At 31.6% G+C, this 18,547-nt stretch overlaps 2 non-coding genes and 23 pseudogenes across 2 annotated transcripts; all 25 read right to left on the bottom strand.

The window, feature by feature from the left end:
• Window positions 1–119: 119 nt before the first annotated feature.
• LOC149700371 (5S ribosomal RNA) lies at window positions 120–238 on the bottom strand. The gene has a single exon (XR_016382278.1). It is a non-coding gene; the product is annotated as a 5S ribosomal RNA (ribosomal RNA).
• A 138-nt stretch (window positions 239–376) lies between these two features.
• Window positions 377–495, bottom strand: LOC149700370 (5S ribosomal RNA; annotated as a pseudogene).
• A 363-nt stretch (window positions 496–858) lies between these two features.
• On the bottom strand, window positions 859–977 carry LOC149700369 (5S ribosomal RNA; annotated as a pseudogene).
• A 359-nt stretch (window positions 978–1,336) lies between these two features.
• Window positions 1,337–1,455, bottom strand: LOC149700368 (5S ribosomal RNA; annotated as a pseudogene).
• A 136-nt stretch (window positions 1,456–1,591) lies between these two features.
• LOC149700367 (5S ribosomal RNA) lies at window positions 1,592–1,710 on the bottom strand (annotated as a pseudogene).
• Window positions 1,711–2,088: 378 nt separating this feature from the next.
• On the bottom strand, window positions 2,089–2,191 carry LOC149700366 (5S ribosomal RNA; annotated as a pseudogene).
• Window positions 2,192–2,329: 138 nt separating this feature from the next.
• On the bottom strand, window positions 2,330–2,448 carry LOC149700365 (5S ribosomal RNA; annotated as a pseudogene).
• A 363-nt stretch (window positions 2,449–2,811) lies between these two features.
• LOC149700364 (5S ribosomal RNA) lies at window positions 2,812–2,930 on the bottom strand (annotated as a pseudogene).
• A 359-nt stretch (window positions 2,931–3,289) lies between these two features.
• On the bottom strand, window positions 3,290–3,408 carry LOC149700363 (5S ribosomal RNA; annotated as a pseudogene).
• A 136-nt stretch (window positions 3,409–3,544) lies between these two features.
• On the bottom strand, window positions 3,545–3,663 carry LOC149700362 (5S ribosomal RNA; annotated as a pseudogene).
• Window positions 3,664–4,280: 617 nt separating this feature from the next.
• On the bottom strand, window positions 4,281–4,399 carry LOC149700361 (5S ribosomal RNA). Its single transcript, XR_016382203.1, has one exon. It is a non-coding gene; the product is annotated as a 5S ribosomal RNA (ribosomal RNA).
• A 361-nt stretch (window positions 4,400–4,760) lies between these two features.
• Window positions 4,761–4,879, bottom strand: LOC149700360 (5S ribosomal RNA; annotated as a pseudogene).
• A 133-nt stretch (window positions 4,880–5,012) lies between these two features.
• Window positions 5,013–5,131, bottom strand: LOC149700359 (5S ribosomal RNA; annotated as a pseudogene).
• A 357-nt stretch (window positions 5,132–5,488) lies between these two features.
• Window positions 5,489–5,607, bottom strand: LOC149700358 (5S ribosomal RNA; annotated as a pseudogene).
• Window positions 5,608–5,729: 122 nt separating this feature from the next.
• Window positions 5,730–5,832, bottom strand: LOC149700357 (5S ribosomal RNA; annotated as a pseudogene).
• A 135-nt stretch (window positions 5,833–5,967) lies between these two features.
• LOC149700356 (5S ribosomal RNA) lies at window positions 5,968–6,086 on the bottom strand (annotated as a pseudogene).
• Window positions 6,087–6,219: 133 nt separating this feature from the next.
• On the bottom strand, window positions 6,220–6,338 carry LOC149700355 (5S ribosomal RNA; annotated as a pseudogene).
• A 122-nt stretch (window positions 6,339–6,460) lies between these two features.
• On the bottom strand, window positions 6,461–6,563 carry LOC149700354 (5S ribosomal RNA; annotated as a pseudogene).
• Window positions 6,564–6,701: 138 nt separating this feature from the next.
• On the bottom strand, window positions 6,702–6,820 carry LOC149700353 (5S ribosomal RNA; annotated as a pseudogene).
• Window positions 6,821–6,942: 122 nt separating this feature from the next.
• LOC149700352 (5S ribosomal RNA) lies at window positions 6,943–7,045 on the bottom strand (annotated as a pseudogene).
• A 122-nt stretch (window positions 7,046–7,167) lies between these two features.
• On the bottom strand, window positions 7,168–7,270 carry LOC149700351 (5S ribosomal RNA; annotated as a pseudogene).
• A 121-nt stretch (window positions 7,271–7,391) lies between these two features.
• On the bottom strand, window positions 7,392–7,494 carry LOC149700350 (5S ribosomal RNA; annotated as a pseudogene).
• Window positions 7,495–7,616: 122 nt separating this feature from the next.
• Window positions 7,617–7,719, bottom strand: LOC149700349 (5S ribosomal RNA; annotated as a pseudogene).
• A 121-nt stretch (window positions 7,720–7,840) lies between these two features.
• On the bottom strand, window positions 7,841–7,943 carry LOC149700348 (5S ribosomal RNA; annotated as a pseudogene).
• A 137-nt stretch (window positions 7,944–8,080) lies between these two features.
• On the bottom strand, window positions 8,081–8,199 carry LOC149700347 (5S ribosomal RNA; annotated as a pseudogene).
• Window positions 8,200–18,547: the final 10,348 nt, after the last annotated feature.

Below are 18,547 nucleotides of genomic sequence, written 5' to 3'. Positions count from 1 at the left end.
GAGTGCTAGTTAATAATTTGAATTTAATCAACCTTCATCTTTTTAAAACAATATCAAAAAGAAAATATGTTTGCTTTTTTCATATCTATTGGAATTTAAAAGAGGAAAAAAAATGAAAAAGCCAACGGCACGCAGTGTTCCTAAGTGGTCTCCCTCCCAAGTACTGACTGCGCTCGACGCTGCTTATCTTCGGTGATCGGACGAGAACCGGTGTTCTCAGCGTGATATGGCCGTTGCCGAGAGTACTAGTTAATAATTCGAATTTGAATTAAGTGAGACAAATTAACCTTCATCTTTTTAAAACAATAACAAAAAGAAAATATGTTTGCTCTTTTCATATCTATTGGAATTTAAAAGAGGAAAAAAAAAGTGAAAAAGCCAACGGCACACAGTGTTCCTAAGTGGTCTCCCTCCCAAAAACTGACTGCGCTCGACGCTGCTTAACTTCGGTGATCGGACGAGAACCGGTGTTTTCAGCGTGATATGGCCGTTGACGAGAGTGCTAGTTAATAATTTGAATTTAATTAACCTTCATCTTTATAAAACAATAACAAAAAGAAGATATATTTGCTTTTTTCATATCTGGTGGAATTTAAAAGAGGAAACAAAAGTGAAAAAGCCAACGGCACGCAGTATTCCCAAGTACTGTATGCGTTCGACGCTGCTTAAATTCGGTGATCGGACGAGAACCGGTGTTTTCAGCGTGATATGGCCGTTGCCGAGAGTGCTAGTTAATAATTCGAATTTAAATTAAGTGAGACAAATTAACCTTCATCTTTTTAAAACAATAACAAAAAGAAAATATGTTTGCTCTTTTCATATCTATTGGAATTTAAAAGAGGAAAAAAAAAGTGAAAAAGCCAACGGCACACAGTGTTCCTAAGTGGTCTCCCTCCCAAAAACTGACAGCGCTCGACGCTGCTTAACTTCGGTGATCGGACGAGAACCGGTGTTTTCAGCGTGATATGGCCGTTGACGAGAGTGCTAGTTAATAATTTGAATTTAATTAACCTTCATCTTTTTAAAACAATAACAAATATAAAATATGTTTGCTTTTTTCATATCTATTGGAATTTAAAAGAGGAAAAAAAGTGAAAAAGCCAACGGCACGCAGTATTCCCAAATACTGACTGCGCTCGACGCTGCTTAACTTCGGTGATCGGACGAGAACCGGTGTTCTCCGCGTGAAATGGCCGTTGCCAAGAGTGCTAGTTAATAATTCGAATTTAATTTAAGTGAGACAAATTAACCATCTTTTTAAAACAATAGCAAAAAGAAAATATCTTTGCTTTTTTCATATCTATTGGAATTTAAAAGACCAAAAAAAAAGTGAAAAAGCTAACGGCACGCAGTGTTCTTAAGTGGTCTCCCTCTCAAGTACTGACTGCGCTCGACGCTGCTGAACTTCGGTGATCGGACGAGAAACGGTGTATTCAGCGTGATATGGCCGTTGCCGAGAGTGCTAGTTAATAATTCGAATTTAAATTAAGTGAGACAAATTAACCTTCATCTTTTTAAAACAATATCAAAAAGAAAATATGTTTGCTTTTTTCATATCTATTGGAATTTAAAAGAGGAAAAAAAGTGAAAAAGCTAACGGCACGCAGTGTTCCTAAGTGGTCTCCCTCCCAAGTACTGACTGCGCTCGACGCTGCTTAACTTCGATGATCGGACGAGAACCGGTGTTCTAAGCGTGATATGGCCATTGCCGAGAGTACTAGTTAATAATTCGAATTTAAATTAAGTGAGACAAATTAACCTTCATCTTTTTAAAACAATAACAAAAAGAAAATATGTTTGCTCTTTTCATATCTATTGGAATTTAAAAGAGGAAAAAAAAGTGAAAAAGCCAAGGGCACACAGTGTTCCTAAGTGGTCTCCCTCCCAAAAACTGACAGCGCTCGATGCTGCTTAACTTCGGTGACCGGACGAGAAACGGTGTTTTCAGCGTGATATGGCCGTTGACGAGAGTGCTAGTTAATAATTTGAATTTAATTAACCTTCATCTTTATAAAACAATAACAAAAAGAAGATATATTTGCTTTTTTCATATCTGGTGGAATTTAAAAGAGGAAACAAAAGTGAAAAAGCCAACGGCACGCAGTATTCCCAAGTACTGACTGCGCTCGACGCTGCTTATCTTCGGTGATCGGACGAGAACCGGTGTTCTCAGCGTTATATGGCCGTTGCCGAGAGTACTAGTTAATAATTCGAATTTGAATTAAGTGAGACAAATTAACCTTCATCTTTTTAAAACAATAACAAAAAGAAAATATGTTTGCTCTTTTCATATCTATTGGAATTTAAAAGAGGAAAAAAAAAGTGAAAAAGCCAACGGCACACAGTGTTCCTAAGTGGTCTCCCTCCCAAAAACTGACAGCGCTCGACGCTGCTTAACTTCGGTGATCGGACGAGAACCGGTGTTTTCAGCGTGATATGGCCGTTGACGAGAGTGCTAGTTAATAATTTGAATTTAATTAACCTTCATCTTTATAAAACAATAACAAAAAGAAGATATATTTGCTTTTTTCATATCTGGTGGAATTTAAAAGAGGAAACAAAAGTGAAAAAGCCAACGGCACGCAGTATTCCCAAGTACTGTATGCGTTCGACGCTGCTTAAATTCGGTGATCGGACGAGAACCGGTGTTTTCAGCGTGATATGGCCGTTGCCGAGAGTGCTAGTTAATAATTCGAATTTAAATTAAGTGAGACAAATTAACCTTCATCTTTTTAAAACAATAACAAAAAGAAAATATGTTTGCTCTTTTCATATCTATTGGAATTTAAAAGAGGAAAAAAAAAGTGAAAAAGCCAACGGCACACAGTGTTCCTAAGTGGTCTCCCTCCCAAAAACTGACAGCGCTCGACGCTGCTTAACTTCGGTGATCGGACGAGAACCGGTGTTTTCAGCGTGATATGGCCGTTGACGAGAGTGCTAGTTAATAATTTGAATTTAATTAACCTTCATCTTTTTAAAACAATAACAAAAATAAAATATGTTTGCTTTTTTCATATCTATTGGAATTTAAAAGAGGAAAAAAAGTGAAAAAGCCAACGGCACGCAGTATTCCCAAATACTGACTGCGCTCGACGCTGCTTAACTTCGGTGATCGGACGAGAACCGGTGTTCTCCGCGTGAAATGGCCGTTGCCAAGAGTGCTAGTTAATAATTCGAATTTAATTTAAGTGAGACAAATTAACCATCTTTTTAAAACAATAACAAAAAGAAAATATCTTTGCTTTTTTCATATCTATTGGAATTTAAAAGACCAAAAAAAAAGTGAAAAAGCTAACGGCACGCAGTGTTCTTAAGTGGTCTCCCTCTCAAGTACTGACTGCGCTCGACGCTGCTGAACTTCGGTGATCGGACGAGAAACGGTGTATTCAGCGTGATATGGCCGTTGCCGAGAGTGCTAGTTAATAATTCGAATTTAAATTAAGTGAGACAAATTAACCTTCATCTTTTTAAAACAATATCAAAAAGAAAATATGTTTGCTTTTTTCATATCTATTGGAATTTAAAAGAGGAAAAAAAGTGAAAAAGCTAACGGCACGCAGTGTTCCTAAGTGGTCTCCCTCCCAAGTACTGACTGCGCTCGACGCTGCTTAACTTCGATGATCGGACGAGAACCGGTGTTCTAAGCGTGATATGGCCCTTGCCGAGAGTACTAGTTAATAATTCGAATTTAAATTAAGTGAGACAAATTAACCTTCATCTTTTTAAAACAATAACAAAAAGAAAATATGTTTGCTCTTTTCATATCTATTGGAATTTAAAAGAGGAAAAAAAAGTGAAAAAGCCAAGGGCACACAGTGTTCCTAAGTGGTCTCCCTCCCAAAAACTGACAGCGCTCGATGCTGCTTAACTTCGGTGACCGGACGAGAAACGGTGTTTTCAGCGTGATATGGCCGTTGACGAGAGTGCTAGTTAATAATTTGAATTTAATTAACCTTCATCTTTATAAAACAATAACAAAAAGAAGATATATTTGCTTTTTTCATATCTGGTGGAATTTAAAAGAGGAAACAAAAGTGAAAAAGCCAACGGCACGCAGTATTCCCAAGTACTGTATGCGTTCGACGCTGCTTAAATTCGGTGATCGGACGAGAACCGGTGTTTTCAGCGTGATATGGCCGTTGCCGAGAGTGCTAGTTAATAATTCGAATTTAAATTAAGTGAGACAAATTAACCTTCATCTTTTTAAAACAATATCAAAAAGAAAATATGTTTCCTTTTTTCATATCTATTGGAATTTAAAAGAGGAAAAAAAATGAAAAAGCCAACGGCACGCAGTGTTCCTAAGTGGTCTCCCTCCCAAGTACTGACTGCGCTCGACGCTGCTTAACTTCGGTGATCGGACGAGAACCGGTGTTTTCAGCGTGATACGGCCGTTGCCGAGAGTGCTAGTTAATAATTTGAATTTAATTAACCTTCATCTTTTTAAAACATTAACAAAAAGAAGATATGTTTGCTTTTTTCATATCTGGTGGAATTTAAAAGAGGAAATAAAAGTGAAAAAGCCAACTTCACGCAGTGTTTCTAAGTACTGACTGCGCTCGACGCTGCTTAACTTCGGTGATCGGACTAGAACCGGTGTTTTCAGCGTGATATGGCCGTTGCCGAGAGTGCTAGTTAATAATTCGAATTTAAATTAAGTGAGACAAATTAACCTTCATCTTTTTAAAACAATAACCAAAAGAAAATATGTTTGCTTTTTTCGTATCTATTGGAATTTAAAAGAGGAAAAAAAATGAAAAAGCCAACGGCACGCAGTGTTTCTAAGTGGTCTCCCTCCCAAATACTGACTGCGCTCGACGCTGCTTAACTTCGGTGATCGGACGAGAACCGGTGTTCTCGGCGTGAAATGGCCGTTGCCGAGAGTGCTAGTTAATAATTCGAATTTAATATAAGTGAGACAAATTAACCATCTTTATAAAACAATAACAAAAAGAAAATATCTTTGCTTTTTTCATATCTATTGGAATTTAAAAGACAAAAAAAAGTGAAAAAGCTAACGGCACGCAGTGTTCCTAAGTGGTCTCCTTCCCAAGTACTGACTGCGCTCGACGCTGCTGAACTTCAGTGATCGGACGAGAAACGGTGTATTCAGCGTGATATGGCCGTTGCCGAGAGTGCTAGTTAATAATTTTAATTTAATTAACCTTCATCTTTATAAAACAATAACAAAAAGAAGATATGTTTGGTTTTTTCATATCTGGTGGAATTTAAAAGATGAAACAAAAAGGAAAAATCCAACGGCACGCAGTGTTCCCAAGTACTGACTGCGCTCGACGCTGCTTAACTTCGGTGATCGGACGAGAACCGTTGTCTTCAGCGTGATTTGGCCGTTGTCGAGAGTGCTAGTTAATAATTCGAATTTAATATAAGTGAGACAAATTAACCATCTTTTTAAAACAACAACAAAAAGAAAATATCTTTGCTTTTTTCATATCTATTGGAATTTAAAAGACAAAAAAAGTGAAAAAGTTAACGGCACGCAGTGTTCCTAAGTGGTCTCCCTCCCAAGTACTGACTGCGCTCGACGCTGCTGAACTTCGGTGATCGGACGAGAACCGGTGTATTCAGCGTGATATGGCCGTTGCCGAGAGTGCTAGTTAATAATTTGAATTTAATCAACCTTCATCTTTATAAAACAATAACAAAAAGAAGATATATTTGCTTTTTTCATATCTGGTGGAATTTAAAAGAGGAAACAAAAGTGAAAAAGCCAACGGCACGCAGTATTCCCAAGTACTGTATGCGTTCGACGCTGCTTAACTTCGGTGATCGGACGAGAACTGGTGTTTTCAGCGTGATATGGCCGTTGCCGAGAGTGCTAGTTAATAATTCGAATTTAAATTAAGCGAGACAAATTAACCTTCATCTTTTTAAAACAATAACAAAAAGAAAATATCTTTGCTTTTTGCATATCTATTGGAATTTAAAAGACAAAAAAAGTGAAAAAGCCAACGACACGCAGTGTTCCTAAGTGGTCTCCCTCCCAAATACTGACTGCGCTCGACGCTGCTTAACTTCGGTGATCGGACGAGAACCGGTGTTCTCAGCGTGAAATGGCCGTTGCCGAGAGTGCTAGTTAATAATTCGAATTTAATATAAGTGAGACAAATTAACCATCTTTTTAAAACAATAACAAAAAGAAAATATCTTTGCTTTTTTCATATCTATTGGAATTTAAAAGACAAAAAAAAGTGAAAAAGCTAACGGCACGCAGTGTTCCTAAGTGGTCTCCCTCCCAAGTACCGACTGCGCTCGACGCTGCTGAACTTCGGTGATCGGACGAGAAACGGTGTATTCAGTGTGATATGGCCGTTGCCGAGAGTGCTAGTTAATAGTTTGAATTTAATCAACCTTCATCTTTATAAATCAATAACAAAAAGAAGATATATTTGCTTTTTTCATATCTGGTGGAATTTAAAAGAGGAAACAAAAGTGAAAAAGCCAACGGCACGCAGTATTCCCAAGTACTGTATGCGTTCGACGCTGCTTAACTTCGGTGATCGGACGAGAACCGGTGTTTTCAGCGTGATATGGCCGTTGCCGAGAGTGCTAGTTAATAATTCGAATTTAAATTAAGCGAGACAAATTAACCTTCATCTTTTTAAAACAATAGCAAAAAGAAAATGTCTTTGCTTTTTTCATATCTATTGGAATTTAAAAGACCAAAAAAAAAGTGAAAAAGCTAACGGCACGCAGTGTTCTTAAGTTGTCTCCCTCCCTAGTACTGACTGCGCTCGACGCTGCTGAACTTCGGTGATCGGACGAGAAACGGTCTATTCAGCGTGATATGGCCGTTGCCGAGAGTGCTAGTTAATAATTTGAATTTAATTAACCTTCATCTTTATAAAACAATAACAAAAAGAAGATATGTTTGCTTTTTTCATATCTGGTGGAATTTATAAGAGGAAACAAAAAGGAAAAAGCCAACGGCACGCAGTGATCCCAAGTACTGACTGCGCTCGACGCAGCTTAACTTCGGTGATCGGACGAGAACCGGTGTTTTCAGCGTGATATGGCCGTTGCCGAGAGTGCTAGTTAATAATTCGAATTTACTTAACCTTCATATTTATAAAACAATAACAAAAAGATTATATGTTTGGTTTTTTCATATCTGGTGGAATTTAAAAGAGGAAACAAAAAGGAAAAAGCCAACGGCACGCAGTGTTCCCAAGTACTGACTGCGCTCGACGCTGCTTAACTTCGGTGATCGGACGAGAACCGGTGTTTTCAGCGTGATTTGGCCGTTGCCGAGAGTGCTAGTTAATAATTTGAATTTAATTAACCTTCATATTTATAAAACAATAACAAAAAAAGAAATGTTTGGTTTTTTCATATCTGGTGGAATTTAAAAGAGGAAACAAAAAGGAAAAAGCCAACGGCACGCAGTGTTCCCAAGTACTGGCTGCGCTCGACGCTGCTTAACTTCGGTGATCGGACGAGAACCGGTGTTTTCAGCGTGATATGGCCGTTGCCGAGAGTGCTAGTTAATAATTCGAATTTACTTAACCTTCATATTTATAAAACAATAACAAAAAGATTATATGTTTGGTTTTTTCATATCTGGTGGAATTTAAAAGAGGAAACAAAAAGGAAAAAGCCAACGGCACGCAGTGTTCCCAATTACTGACTGCGCTCGACGCTGCTTAACTTCGGTGATCGGACGAGAACCGGTGTTTTCAGCGTGATTTGGCCGTTGCCGAGAGTGCTAGTTAATAATTTGAATTTAATTAACCTTCATATTTATAAAACAATAACAAAAAAAGATATGTTTGGTTTTTTCATATCTGGTGGAATTTAAAAGAGGAAACAAAAAGGAAAAAGCCAACGGCACGCAGTGTTCCCAAGTACTGGCTGCGCTCGACGCTGCTTAACTTCGGTGATCGGACGAGAACCGGTGTTCTCAGCGTGAAATGGCCGTTGCCGAGAGCGCTAGTTAATAATTCGAATTTAATTTAAGTGAGACAAATTAACCTTCAGCTTTTTAAAACAATAACAAAAAGAAAATATCTTTGCTTTTTTCTTATCTATTGGAATTTAAAAGACAAATAAAAAGTGAAAAAGCTAACGGCACGCAGTGTTCCTAAGTGGTCTCCCTCCGAAGTACTGACTGCGCTCGACGCTGCTTAACTTCGGTGATCGGACGAGAAACGGTGTATTCAGCGTGATATGGCCGTTGCCGAGAGTGCTAGTTAATAATTTGAATTTAATTAACCTTCATCTATATAAAACAATAACAAAAAGAAGATATGTTTGCTTTTTTAATTCAAGCAAATTTAACGATATTCATTCAAAAAACTGTTAAAATTCAATTTTCACTAAGAAAGCGTTGTCATGGATTTTTTATCTTGAAGAAAAAAACATGCGATTTTTTCGGTACACTTTTTAATGCATTTTTTTCTGGACAAATTGTTTATCGAATTCAGCTTAATTACCTATAAAATACTCATTAAAAGTGATTTCATTTTGATTGATCAATAAATAAAAATGTACCTCGATTTTTAATAACATTTTCAAAATCGACGTTTCTCGACCAGAGAAGCACATTTTGAGAATTTTTTTCACTATTTTCAAATATAACCTCTGAAACCATAGTTTTTGTACTTTTTGCTTTACTTCAAGCAAATATAACAATATTCATTCAAAAAACTGTTAAAATTCAATTTTCAATAAGAAATCGTTGTCACGGATTTTGCATCTTGAAGAAAAAAAACATGCGATTTTTTCGGTACACTTTTGATTGCATTTTTTTCTGGACAAATTTTTGACCGAATTCAGCTTAATTATCTATAAAATACTCATTAAAAGTGACTTCATCTCGATTGATCAATAAATAAAAATGTACCTCGATTTTTAATATTATTTCCAAAATCGACGTTTCACGGCCAGAGAAGCATATTTTGAGTATTTCTTCACTATTTTCAAATATAACCACTGAAACCATTATATTTGTACTTTTTGCTTTAATTCAAGCAAATATAACGATATTTATTCAAAAAACTGTTAAAATTCAATTTTCAATAAGAAAGCGTCGTCATGGATTTTTTATCTTGAAAAAAAAATCATACGATTTTTTCGGTACACTTTTGAATGCATTTTTTTCTGGCAAATTTTTGACTGAATTTAGCTTAAATACTTATAAAATACTCATTAAAAGTGACTTCATCTCGATTGATCAATAAATAAAAATGTACCTCGATTATTAGTACCATTTTCAAAATCGACGTTTCTCGACCAGAAAAGCACATTTTGAGTTTTTTTTTCACTATTTTCAAATATAACCAATGAAACCATTATTTTTGTACGTTTTGCTTTAATTCATGCAAATGTAACGATATTCATTCAAAAAACTGTTAAAATTCAATTTTCAGTAAAAAATCGCTGTCACGGATTTTGTATCTTGAAGAAAAAAAACATGCGATTTTTTCGGTACACTTTTGAATGCATTTTTTTCTGGACAAATTTTTGACCGAATTTAGCTTAATTACCTATAAAATACTCATTAAAAGTGACTTCATCTCGATTGATCAATAAATAAAAATGTACCTCGATTTTTAATAACATTTCCAAAATCGACGTTTCACCGCCAGAAAAGCACATTTTGAGTTTTTTTTCACTATTTTCAAATATAATCACTGAAACCATTATTTTTGTACTTTTAGCTTTAATTCAAGCAAATATAACAATATTCATTCAAAAAACTGTTAAAATTCAATTTTGAGTAAAAAATCGCTGTCACGGATTTTGTATCTTGAAGAAAAAAAACATGCGATTTTTTCGGTACACTTTTGAATGCATTTTTTTCTGGACAAATTTTTGACCGAATTTAGCTTAAATACTTATAAAATACTCATTAAAAGTGATTTCATCTCGATTTTTCAATAAATAAAAATGTACCTCGATTATTAATACCATTTTCAAAATCGACGTTTCTCGACCAGAAAAGCACATTTTGAGTTTTTTTCTTTTTTTTCAAATATAACCAATGAAACCATTATTTTTGTACTTTTTGCTTTAATTCAAGCAAATGTAACGATATTCATTCAAAAAACTGTTCAAATTCAATTTTCAATAAGAAAGCGTCGTCATGGATTTTTTATCTTGAAAAAAAAATCATGCGATTTTTTCGGTACACTTTTGAATGCATTTTTTTCTGGACAAATTTTTGACCGAATTCAGCTTAATTATCTATAAAATACTCATTAAAAGTGACTTCATCTCGATTGATCAATAAATAAAAATGTACCTCGATTATTAGTACCATTTTCAAAATCGACGTTTCTCGGCCAGAGAAGCATATTTTGAGTCTTTCTTTACTATTTTCTAATATAACCAATGAAACCATTATTTTTGTACTTTTTGCTTTAATTCATGCAAATGTAACGATATTCATTCAAAAAACTGTTAAAATTCAATATTCAATAAGAAATCGTTGTCACGGATTTTGTATCTTGAAGAAAAAAAACATGCGATTTTTTCGGTACATTTTTGAATGCATTTTTTTCTGGACAAATTTTTGACCGAATTCAGCTTAATTACCTATAAAATACTCATTAAAAGTGACTTCATCTCGATTGATCAATAAATAAAAATGTACCTCGATTTTTAATATTATTTCCAAAATCGACGTTTCACCGCCAGAGAAGCATATTTTGAGTCTTTCTTCACTATTTTCAAATATAACCACTGAAACCATTATATTTGTACTTTTTGCTTTAATTCAAGCAAATATAACGATATTCATTCAAAAAACTGTTAAAATTCAATTTTCAATAAGAAAGCGTCGTCATGGATTTTTTATCTTGAAAAAAAAATCAAACGATTTTTTCGGTACACTTTTGAATGCATTTTTTTCTGGACAAATTTTTGACCGAATTTAGCTTAAATACTTATAAAATACTCATTAAAAGTGATTTCATCTCGATTGATCAATAAATAAAAATGTACCTCGATTATTAGTACCATTTTCAAAATCGACGTTTCTCGACCAGAAAAGCACATTTTGAGTTTTTTTTCACTATTTTCAAATATAATCACTGAAACCATTATTTTTGTACTTTTTGCTTTAATTCAAGCAAATATAACAATATTCATTCAAAAAACTGTTAAAATTCAATTTTCAGTAAAAAATCGCTGTCACGGATTTTACATCTTGAAGAAAAAAAACATGCGATTTTTTCGGTACACTTTTGATTGCATTTTTTTCTGGACAAATTTTTGGCCGAATTCAGCTTAATTACCTATAAAATACTCATTAAAAGTGACATCATCTCGATTGATCAATAAATAAAAATGTACCTCGATTATTAATACCATTTTCAAAATCGATGTTTCTCGGCCAGAGAAGCATATTTTGAGTCTTTCTTTACTATTTTCAAATATAACCACTGAAACCATTATATTTGTACTTTTTGCTTTAATTCAAGCAAATATAACGAAATTCATTCAAAAAACTGTTAAAATTCAATTTTCAATAAGAAAGCGTCGTCATGGATTTTTTATCTTGAAAAAAAAAATCATACGATTTTTTCGGTACATTTTTGAATGCATTTTTTTCTGGACAAATTTTTGACCGAATTTAGCTTAATTACCTATAAAATACTCATTAAAAGTGACTTCATCTCGATTGATCAATAAATAAAAATGTACCTCGATTTTTAATATTATTTCCAAAATCGACGTTTCACGGCCAGAGAAGCATATTTTGAGTATTTCTTCACTATTTTCAAATATAACCACTGAAACCATTATATTTGTACTTTTTGCTTTAATTCATGCAAATGTAACGATATTCATTCAAAAAACTGATAAAATTCAATATTCAATAAGAAATCGTTGTCACAGATTTTGTATCTTGAAGAAAAAAAACATGCGATTTTTTCCTTACATTTTTGAATGCATTTTTTTCTGGACAAATTTTTGACCGAATTTAGCTTAAATACTTATAAAATACTCATTAAAAGTGATTTCATCTCGATTGATCAATAAATAAAAATGTACCTCGATTATTATTACCATTTTCAAAATCGACGTTTCTCGACCAGAAAAGCACATTTTGAGTTTTTTTTCACTATTTTCAAATATAATCACTGAAACCATTATTTTTGTTCTTTTTGCTTTAATTCAAGCAAATATAACAATTTCATTCAAAAAACTGTTAAAATTCAATATTCAATAAGAAATCGTTGTCACGGATTTTGTATCTTGAAGAAAAAAAACATGCGATTTTTTCCTTACATTTTTGAATGCATTTTTTTCTGGACAAATTTTTGACCGAATTTAGCTTAAATACTTATAAAATACTCATTAAAAGTGATTTCATCTCGATTGATCAATAAATAAAAATGTACCTCCATTATTAGTACCATTTTCAAAATCGACGTTTCTCGACCAGAAAAGCACATTTTGAGTTTTTTTTCACTATTTTCAAATATAATCACTGAAACCATTATATTTGTACTTTTTGCTTTAATTCAAGCAAATATAACAATATTCCTTCAAAAAACTGTTAAAATTCAATTTTCAGTAAAAAATCGCTGTCACGGATTTTACATCTTGAAGAAAAAAAACATGCGATTTTTTCGGTACACTTTTGATTGCATTTTTTTCTGGACAAATTTTTGGCCGAATTCAGCTAAATTACCTATAAAATACTCATTAAAAGTGACATCATCTCGATTGATCAATAAATAAAAATGTACCTCGATTATTAATACCATTTTCAAAATCGATGTTTCTCGGCCAGAGAAGCATATTTTGAGTCTTTCTTTACTATTTTCAAATATAACCACTGAAACCATTATATTTGTACTTTTTGCTTTAATTCAAGCAAATATAACGAAATTCATTCAAAAAACTGTTAAAATTCAATTTTCAATAAGAAAGCGTCGTCATGGATTTTTTATCTTGAAAAAAAAATCATACGATTTTTTCGGTACATTTTTGAATGCATTTTTTTCTGGACAAATTTTTGACCGAATTTAGCTTAATTACCTATAAAATACTCATTAAAAGTGACTTCATCTCGATTGATCAATAAATAAAAATGTACCTCGATTTTTAATATTATTTCCAAAATCGACGTTTCAGGCCAGAGAAGCATATTTTGAGTATTTCTTCACTATTTTCAAATATAACCACTGAAACCATTATATTTGTACTTTTTGCTTTAATTCATGCAAATGTAACGATATTCATTCAAAAAACTGATAAAATTCAATATTCAATAAGAAATCGTTGTCACAGATTTTGTATCTTGAAGAAAAAAAACATGCGATTTTTTCCTTACATTTTTGAATGCATTTTTTTCTGGACAAATTTTTGACCGAATTTAGCTTAAATACTTATAAAATACTCATTAAAAGTGATTTCATCTCGATTGATCAATAAATAAAAATGTACCTCGATTATTATTACCATTTTCAAAATCGACGTTTCTCGACCAGAAAAGCACATTTTGAGTTTTTTTTCACTATTTTCAAATATAATCACTGAAACCATTATTTTTGTTCTTTTTGCTTTAATTCAAGCAAATATAACAATTTCATTCAAAAAACTGTTAAAATTCAATATTCAATAAGAAATCGTTGTCACGGATTTTGTATCTTGAAGAAAAAAAACATGCGATTTTTTCCTTACATTTTTGAATGCATTTTTTTCTGGACAAATTTTTGACCGAATTTAGCTTAAATACTTATAAAATACTCATTAAAAGTGATTTCATCTCGATTGATCAATAAATAAAAATGTACCTCGATTATTAGTACCATTTTCAAAATCGACGTTTCTCGACCAGAAAAGCACATTTTGAGTTTTTTTTCACTATTTTCAAATATAATCACTGAAACCATTATTTTTGTTCTTTTTGCTTTAATTCAAGCAAATATAACAATTTCATTCAAAAAACTGTTAAAATTCAATTTTCAGTAAAAAATCGCTGTCACGGATTTTGCATCTTAAAGAAAAAAAACATGCGATTTTTTCGGTACACTTTTGATTGCATTTTTTTCTGGACAAATTTTTGACCGAATTCAGCTTAATTACCTATAAAATACTCATTAAAAGTGACTTCATCTCGATTGATCAATAAATAAAAATGTACCTCGATTATTAGTACCATTTTCAAAATCGACGTTTCTCGGCCAGAGAAGCATATTTTGAGTCTTTCTTTACTATTTTCTAATATAACCAATGAAACCATTATTTTTGTACTTTTTGCTTTAATTCATGCAAATGTAACGATATTCATTCAAAAAACTGTTAAAATTCAATATTCAATAAGAAATCGTTGTCACGGATTTTGTATCTTGAAGAAAAAAAACATGCGATTTTTTCCTTACATTTTTGAATGCATTTTTTTCTGGACAAATTTTTGACCGAATTTAGCTTAAATACTTATAAAATACTCATTAAAAGTGATTTCATCTCGATTGATCAATAAATAAAAATGTACCTCGATTATTAGTACCATTTTCAAAATCGACGTTTCTCGACCAGAAAAGCACATTTTGAGTTTTTTTTCACTATTTTCAAATATAATCACTGAAACCATTATTTTTGTACTTTTTGCTTTAATTCAAGCAAATATAACAATATTCATTCAAAAAACTGTTAAAATTCAATTTTCAGTAAAAAATCGCTGTCACGGATTTTACATCTTGAAGAAAAAAAACATGCGATTTTTTCGGTACACTTTTGATTGCATTTTTTTCTGGACAAATTTTTGACCGAATTCAGCTTAATTACCTATAAAATACTCATTAAAAGTGACATCATCTCGATTGATCAATAAATAAAAATGTACCTCGATTATTAATACCATTTTCAAAATCGATGTTTCTCGGCCAGAGAAGCATATTTTGAGTCTTTCTTTACTATTTTCTAATATAACCAATGAAACCATTATTTTTGTACTTTTTGCTTTAATTCATGCAAATGTAACGATATTCATTCAAAAAACTGTTAAAATTCAATATTCAATAAGAAATCGTTGTCACGGATTTTGTATCTTGAAGAAAAAAAACATGCGATTTTTTCGGTACATTTTTGAATGCATTTTTTTCTGGACAAATTTTTGACCGAATTCAGCTTAATTACCTATAAAATACTCATTAAAAGTGACTTCATCTCGATTGATCAATAAATAAAAATGTACCTCGATTTTTAATATTATTTCCAAAATCGACGTTTCACCGCCAGAGAAGCATATTTTGAGTCTTTCTTCACTATTTTCAAATATAACCACTGAAACCATTATATTTGTACTTTTTGCTTTAATTCAAGCAAATATAACGATATTCATTCAAAAAACTGTTAAAATTCAATTTTCAATAAGAAAGCGTCGTCATGGATTTTTTATCTTGAAAAAAAAATCAAACGATTTTTTCGGTACACTTTTGAATGCATTTTTTTCTGGACAAATTTTTGACCGAATTCAGCTTAAATACTTATATAATACTCATTAAAAGTGATTTCATCTCGATTGATCAATAAATAAAAATGTACCTCGATTATTAGTACCATTTTCAAAATCGACGTTTCTCGACCAGAAAAGCATATTTTGAGTCTTTCTTTACTATTTTCTAATATAACCAATGAAACCATTATTTTTGTACTTTTTGCTTTAATTCATGCAAATGTAACGATATTCATTCAAAAAACTGTTAAAATTCAATATTCAATAAGAAATCGTTGTCACGGATTTTGTATCTTGAAGAAAAAAAACATGCGATTTTTTCCTTACATTTTTGAATGCATTTTTTTCTGGACAAATTTTTGACCGAATTTAGCTTAAATACTTATAAAATACTCATTAAAAGTGATTTCATCTCGATTGATCAATAAATAAAAATGTACCTCGATTATTAGTACCATTTTCAAAATCGACGTTTCTCGACCAGAAAAGCACATTTTGAGTTTTTTTTCACTATTTTCAAATATAATCACTGAAACCATTATTTTTGTACTTTTTGCTTTAATTCAAGCAAATATAACAATTTTCATTCAAAAAACTGTTAAAATTCAATTTTCAGTAAAAAATCGCTGTCACGGATTTTACATCTTGAAGAAAAAAAACATGCGATTTTTTCGGTACACTTTTGATTGCATTTTTTTCTGGACAAATTTTTGACCGAATTCAGCTTAATTACCTATAAAATACTCATTAAAAGTGACATCATCTCGATTGATCAATAAATAAAAATGTACCTCGATTATTAATACCATTTTCAAAATCGACGTTTCACGGCCAGAGAAGCATATTTTGAGTATTTCTTCACTATTTTCAAATATAACCACTGAAACCATTATATTTGTACTTTTTGCTTTAATTCATGCAAATGTAACGATATTCATTCAAAAAACTGTTAAAATTCAATATTCAATAAGAAATCGTTGTCATGGATTTTGTATCTTGAAGAAAAAAAACATGCGATTTTTTCGGTACATTTTTGAATGCATTTTTTTCTGGACAAATTTTTGACCGAATTTAGCTTAATTACCTATAAAATACTCATTTAAAGTGACTTCATCTCGATTGATCAATAAATAAAAATGTACCTCGATTTTTAATATTATTTCCAAAATCGATGTTTCTCGGCCAGAGAAGCATATTTTGAGTCTTTCTTTACTATTTTCAAATAAAACCACTGAAACCATTATATTTGTACTTTTTGCTTTAATTCAAGCAAATATAACGATATTCATTCAAAAAACTGTTAAAATTCAATTTTCAATAAGAAAGCGTCGTCATGGATTTTTTATCTTGAAAAAAAAAATCAAACGATTTTTTCGGTACACTTTTGAATGCATTTTTTTCTGGACAAATTTTTGACCGAATTCAGCTTAAATACTTATATAATACTCATTAAAAGTGATTTCATCTCGATTGATCAATAAATAAAAATGTACCTCGATTATTAGTACCATTTTCAAAATCGACGTTTCTCGACCAGAAAAGCACATTTTGAGTTTTTTTCACTATTTTCAAATATAATCACTGAAACCATTATTTTTGTACTTTTTGCTTTAATTCAATCAAATATAACAATATTCATTCAAAAAACTGTTAAAATTCAATTTTCAGTAAAAAATCGCTGTCACGGATTTTGCATCTTGAAGAAAAAAACATGCGATTTTTTCGGTACACTTTTGATTGCATTTTTTTCTGGACAAATTTTTGACCGAATTCAGCTTAATTACCTATAAAATACTCATTAAAAGTGACTTCATCTCGATTGATCAATAAATAAAAATGTACCTCGATTATTAGTACCATTTTCAAAATCGACGTTTCTCGGCCAGAGAAGCATATTTTGAGTCTTTCTTTACTATTTTCTAATATAACCAATGAAACCATTATTTTTGTACTTTTTGCTTTAATTCATGCAAATGTAACGATATTCATTCAAAAAACTGTTAAAATTCAATATTCAATAAGAAATCGTTGTCACGGATTTTGTATCTTGAAGAAAAAAAACATGCGATTTTTTCCTTACATTTTTGAATGCATTTTTTTCTGGACAAATTTTTGACCGAATTTAGCTTAAATACTTATAAAATACTCATTAAAAGTGATTTCATCTCGATTGATCAATAAATAAAAATGTACCTCGATTATTAGTACCATTTTCAAAATCGACGTTTCTCGACCAGAAAAGCACATTTTGAGTTTTTTTTCACTATTTTCAAATATAATCACTGAAACCATTATTTTTGTACTTTTTGCTTTAATTCAAGCAAATATAACAATATTCATTCAAAAAACTGTTAAAATTCAATTTTCAGTAAAAAATCGCTGTCACGGATTTTACATCTTGAAGAAAAAAAACATGCGATTTTTTCGGTACACTTTTGATTGCATTTTTTTCTGGACAAATTTTTGACCGAATTCAGCTTAATTACCTATAAAATACTCATTAAAAGTGACATCATCTCGATTGATCAATAAATAAAAATGTACCTCGATTATTAATACCATTTTCAAAATCGATGTTTCTCGGCCAGAGAAGCATATTTTGAGTCTTTCTTTACTATTTTCAAATATAACCACTGAAACCATTATATTTGTACTTTTTGCTTTAATTCAAGCAAATATAACGAAATTCATTCAAAAAACTGTTAAAATTCAATTTTCAATAAGAAAGCGTCGTCATGGATTTTTTATCTTGAAAAAAAAAATCATACGATTTTTTCGGTACATTTTTGAATGCATTTTTTTCTGGACAAATTTTTGACCGAATTTAGCTTAATTATCTATAAAATACTCATTTAAAGTGACTTCATCTCGATTGATCAATAAATAAAAATGTACCTCGATTTTTAATATTATTTCCAAAATCGATGTTTCTCGGCCAGAGAAGCATATTTTGAGTCTTTCTTTACTATTTTCAAATAAAACCACTGAAACCATTATATTTGTACTTTTTGCTTTAATTCAAGCAAATATAACGATATTCATTCAAAAAACTGTTAAAATTCAATTTTCAATAAGAAAGCGTCGTCATGGATTTTTTATATTGAAAAAAAAATC

This window comes from Phalangium opilio, unplaced genomic scaffold (genome assembly GCF_054372755.1).
Source record: "Phalangium opilio isolate 3A_F unplaced genomic scaffold, DU_Popi_V2 ptg000019l_1, whole genome shotgun sequence".
Classification (NCBI taxonomy): domain Eukaryota; kingdom Metazoa; phylum Arthropoda; class Arachnida; order Opiliones; family Phalangiidae; genus Phalangium; species Phalangium opilio.
The sequence above is the reverse complement of the archived record's forward strand: the minus strand, read 5'-3'. Positions and strand labels throughout refer to the sequence as shown.